Genomic DNA, 6000 nt, shown 5'->3' with positions numbered 1-6000 from the left:
TTTTTAAAACTCATTTTCAATCGGCTAATTTTCAACTCGATTCATTCGTTTGTCACTTCTAGTTCTAACCTTGTCAAACTGAAAATGCATCATATGAAATAAGAAGTATGTAATCAATGTCGTTAATCACTTCTAGAGATTATTTGAACTTGTATCAAGTCCATTTATTAAAATGTCGTAATAATTTATTAATATAATTTATACTAAACTCTTGATGATCCGTCAAAGTAAATTAAGTTAAACTCGTGATGATCGCCATGAGTTGCATGCATCCCAACTTTTAGCAATTTACCGACACATCCAAGTTCAAGTACTGACGTTAGGCTCCATTCTAACTTTCTTTTTGTTGTCATTATCCGCTTAGTGAAAGTTAATTTGAAAAGAGCTTGTAAAAGTCTTGAATTAGCACTCTAGATGAATGCTCAATGTTTTTTCTTTAATTTTATTTTCTTATACATGTATATATGTTTAACGTAATAATTGTATATAGTATTTGTAAGAAATAACTAGATTAACAGAAATATATGCTTTTACTCAAAAGATTGCCTAAATATTTTTGTTTGATTTGTCAGGATTTTTCATAATATCTTTTAATTTTTTTGTAACACTTTCATAATATTATATTACGAGAGAGTTGAAAGTCTACCGTCCATTCCAAATTAATATTTCTAAAATACCAACTAAATGATAACATATAAAATATCTTTTAATAATGAATTGTACAGGAAAGAAGAAGAAGTTTGGATTTTCAGTATTTATTAATTACCTGGAAGAATAGTACTTGGTCTATTTAATTCTTTGTTTCGAACTTACTATATATTATTTGTAACTTTCAAATTAAATTATTAGCTGAACCGACTTATTTATTTGCTAAGTAAGATACGCGATTTCAGAATAATCATGTTTTCGGATAGATTTATCATACACCATTAAGCCATGAATTATGTGGCATTAAGCTGTGAATTTACCAAAATATACCAGTTATATTCTTTATATATTGTTTAGTTCTCACTCTGTCACTCAATAATTTGGTCAAATTCCTACTTTAAGATTTATATTCCTCATTTTAATATTTCTTTGTTTCTCAATTATCAACATTTTGAATCTCTGTCCTCTTTGGAAAAGAAAAATATATACACAGAGAAAGAAAAGGTGGCCATTGCTGATGTATAGGTGAGTTGAATATAGTTAATCAAATATGTGATAATGTTTGAGTTAAGAAAAAAAAAAGTTGATAATTCACTCTTGCTTTGATATGTTCAATTCCAAGTCATTTTCTCGAATTATTTCCACATCTTAAAATATTTCAATTGGTTGATTTTTTCTGGTCCAATATAACCAAGTGTAAACATTTTTTTATATTTTTTCCCCACTTTTTGTAAAATGTCAAGAGAAGGAATGGAACATGGAAACATGAATACATAAGTTTCCATAATATACGATATTTGCTCCATTTTAAACGGAAGGAAAAGACAATAGGATAGAGACAAAGAAGCACTATATTCTGCGAATTTACGTCATTTGTCTTTCCTCTTTTTTATTCTTTTTGTAGTAATTTGTCATTTGATTTCACAAACTAGTAACAATGTTGGACTAATCTCATGGTTTCTCCAATTCATTCCATCCTTCTACGTTCAATCAAAGGCTAATAAAGGATTTAAAATTTATAGGTATTGATAATAATTTTATGTTTATGTAATAATAATTGTGTTTACATAGATTGAACTAAATTTACTAGTTTCAATAAATTGTAAAATTTTGGATATGTTAAAATTGATGCTGATGTATATAATTAAATAAGATGACATATTTTATATGATTAACTAAACTATCAAATCAATAGAGGCGGAGCTAGTAGCCCGCATGTAGGTTCGGCCAGTGACGGATTTTAATTTAGGGTTCAAAATTAGAAGAAATAGACATATAGTTATAGTTATTTTTATCACATATAAATAATATAATTTTTCGTTGAAGGGGATTCAGATGAACCCCTGAGCAATAGGTGGCTCTGCCCCTGAGTTCGACCGATCCAATAAATTTTACCCAGATAATATATTTGTGTTAATGAAATCAATAAATATATACAAATATTAAATTTAGAATAAGTTATTAAAACTTAAAACCGTCGTTATAAAATTCAGAACCGTTAAAATTAACATCCTACCTTCCCCTATGCTAATAGACGCTTGATACAATGAAGTTGAAGTTAAAGGGAGTTGATTTCTTTGATTTGTATCCAATTAATAGTCATTTATTACTTTTTTTTGTTTTAAAAAAATCACATTCTAAAATAACAATTATTAGTAAAATGATCAATTTACGTTCTGAAATAACAACTAATAATTAAAAAGCTAATTACTTAAATAATACAATATATAATATTAATAATGAATTTTAGTACATATTTTATCTTTATAAAAAATAATAATACTTTTTTAATCGAAATAGTAAAAAAAATAAAAAAAATCTTTCTTTCTCTTTCTTTCTTTTGCTCTCTCTCCTTCTGCCTTTTTTTTTCCTGTACGTATTTTTAATATAAATATATTATAAGTATTATATATTTTAGTTATTAATTAGAATAACTATGTTATAAAACGTAATAGAAAAGTATCTTAAAAAAAATAATTATTAATCTAAAAGAGTTTATTTATGTATAAATTCTTTAATTAAATAATCAATTGAAAAATCAATACAGTTAAAAAAGATATAGCCCAGGTAAAACAAGTATAGGAGTAACTGAAAACAGAATTGGGATATGTGATGGAGAACACATATTGGGGAAGAAAACAAAAGATAAAAAATGAGGAAACATGACGAAAGTGATGATAATCTTCACTAGCAAACCTTGAGACGACAGCATTGGGCTGGCCTATAGGCCCACAGAACAATGAGCCCACCTTCCTTCTTTGTTGGATTCCTTAACAGCTCAACGGAAAACGTCACAGGTAGGCCCATTAATTGTATTATCTTTAATAATCAATTGACACGTATATGATTATCTCATTTTCAACCAATTATTGTGCAGCAACTGATTGGGCCACGTGCCCCAATTCACACTTCTAAAGTTGAAAAAATAATAATTCAAAATATCAACTTGTGCGTAAGTTCAATCACTTCAAAGTCCTGTCTGATTAACCCAGATGTTTTTTGAATTCGACAAAATTAGACTGTCGTTTAACGTTTATATAGTTTCAGATTATCGTTTAACGTTTTTTTATAAGATCTTTAATTTGCTAATTTAATTTTTATATTCTAATACGGAAAGTCCATAAATTACAAAAGAATTTAAAAGAAAATTATTTGCTAAATAATTATCTAAAATAAATGAGCGCTTGAAAGCATGGCCGTTTATCCATCTTAATTATTACATCCGATATATTAAATGGGCCCACATTCCAAGGTTTTGTGGTCCGTAACAATTGGCTGCATAGGTTTCTACTTCAAAAATATCACTCTATCATTCGTTCGTTTGTTTCTTGTTCAATATTCTTTCTTTTTTAATCTCCTTCCGAACAAGTTCACATGTTCCATCTACCGTTTCATAAAGTTTGAATATTTACTTTGCAAAATGACAAGAAAACTTTGGTAGCTATCAGGGAGTGTCAAAATAAACTTAAATATGGATAATTTGTTTAAGGAAAAATTACTATAAAAATTAGTGTTTAATAAATAATTACTGATTTTAGCGATATTTTTTATTTATTATCATTTATAACAATACATAGCAATATTATGATATATCTACTATATATTAAAAGTGAATTATGCATGCAATATAAATGTATTATAAGTATTTTAAAATATATTATACTTGTTTGGTAAGAAATTGACACAATGTATTATAAGTGTATTAAAGTATATGATAAATTAAGTATCAATGAATAAAACTTGTATTATATAAGTTTTATAAATTATTCTCGCTAATATGTATTAAAATTGTATTATAAGTGTTCTGTGAAAAAAAAATATTATTGGTATAAATAGTAAATATTTTCTTAATGTTGTACATTTATGTAAATTTCCCCTTATTTAATCCGTTCAAACCTTTATGGATTAGGCTCAAGATATTTGTATTGGATTCAATTTCAACCCACTCAAGCCTTAACCCATTAAAAAAATAATTTAATTGAGCCCAACTTAATTTCTAATTTCAACCCGTCTTAATGCTCTTTATTTGCATTTGTATAATGTATGTTCTCATATTTAAGGTATGAATTACTATCTATTTTATATATTTTAGGATTAATTTATCCGGTTGTAAAGTTGTTATTTTTATTTTTTTAGTTGAAATTCAAATTGTGGTTATAAAAGGTAAATAATAATATTTTAAAAATTATTGAGATTAAACGGGTCAAATGAGTACAACCCATTTGAGCCCAAAGTAAATTTAGGTGGATCATGACCCATTTCAACCCATTTTAATATTCTCAATTTTAATTCAATCCACCCATTTGACACCCCTAGTAGCCACATATATTCTTCCTTACTATACACGTCTTTAATTCAATCAAACATGGAATGAATTAATTTGATGTTTAATTCCAAAGTAATTATCTTTATGGGTTATACCAAATGCCCTCTTATAAGGTTCTGAAATTTAGTACTGGGATTCTTCACATGCATAGGCAAAAGTAGAAGAAATGGTACCAAATTAGCGTTTTCAATACCGTATTGCTAGCAACCTTTCTACCTCACAAAATAAGTTAATGTCTGTGTATAACTCTTCCTCCCATGCTTGATACTTCAATAATGTTATTATTGTATTGTAGTACTAAAAAGGCACTGGTCAGATTATGCCGTTTTTACTAATTTCTTACATACAAGATTGTCCCAACATGGAATGGGCTCAATTGACTTTTAAAGTCCATAAAGAATACAACCCATGATCACCTTGTCAAGAAATCTGAATAATGGGCTGAAAATACTGGACTTAGCCCATGACATATAATCTCACCTGATTAGGTCCAATACCTTCCTTCAATAGCGTTTTCCCGGGGCAAGTTACACAATTTGCCGGTCGTTTAAAAATAATTACACTTTTTAGCCAAATATACAATAATTATACAGTATATTATATCAATAAAATATATTTTATGTATATTATATATAAATATACAAAAGTTATACGTTTGCTTTCTATTATTTTGGTGGGCAACCATTTATGTCGATTTCTTTTTCCCTAGCTACCACCAGGTTACGTTACTCCCACCCAAATAATATATATCACGATGCATACTTGGGCATAAACAAGGCACAACAAAGATGCATACATGTAGTAGTAGTGGATAATGAGCCAATTTCTATATCTGCTAAGCTTGTCAAGATGTCCAAAATAATGTCATTTTACTGACAGTAAAAGTAGAATGATAAATGTTTGACACTAAATTCTTGAAGAAGAAAATAAAAATAAAAATTGCAGCAATTTAATGATCAAGGTTGTGGTTTGTTTCTATATTGTCTAGTAAAAAAAAATCTTATTCATGGCAGAGTATAAGTTTATGTTACATAGAAGCTTTTAAAAATTTCAGATTAAATTAAGCAACGATAACAAATAATTTTGTTGTAGCAAGGTAAGCCAAATATGATGATTCAAAAAAAATAGAATAATAACTTGTTATAAAATTTCTTGACAAGCATGGTTTGTCTTTTTTTATTAAGTACCAAAAAGAATGACACATTTCTATATTTAGTATTTTTTTAACCCCTCTTTGAGAACTCCCTCTTTTTTGTTCTCTTGCTGACTCAAATTCACAATCTTAGATTGAAAGTGAGGGTGTTTTACCATTCGAGCTATAATTTGGATCACATATTTTAAAATTCTTCATTTTATTCTTAGATTTCATTTTCAGCCAAATACCTTCACATAAATTGAGACGAAGAAACTAATCATTTATGGCAATCTATGAGGACCACGTACGATCGAGTTTTAAGTTTATTGAAAGCTCTTTAGTGACCTTCCCCCCTACCCCATGTGGAAGTTAAACGACATCACAATTAAAG

Source organism: Solanum dulcamara, chromosome 11 (genome assembly GCF_947179165.1).
Source record: "Solanum dulcamara chromosome 11, daSolDulc1.2, whole genome shotgun sequence".
NCBI lineage: Eukaryota > Viridiplantae > Streptophyta > Magnoliopsida > Solanales > Solanaceae > Solanum > Solanum dulcamara.
The sequence above is the reverse complement of the archived record's forward strand: the minus strand, read 5'-3'. Positions refer to the sequence as shown.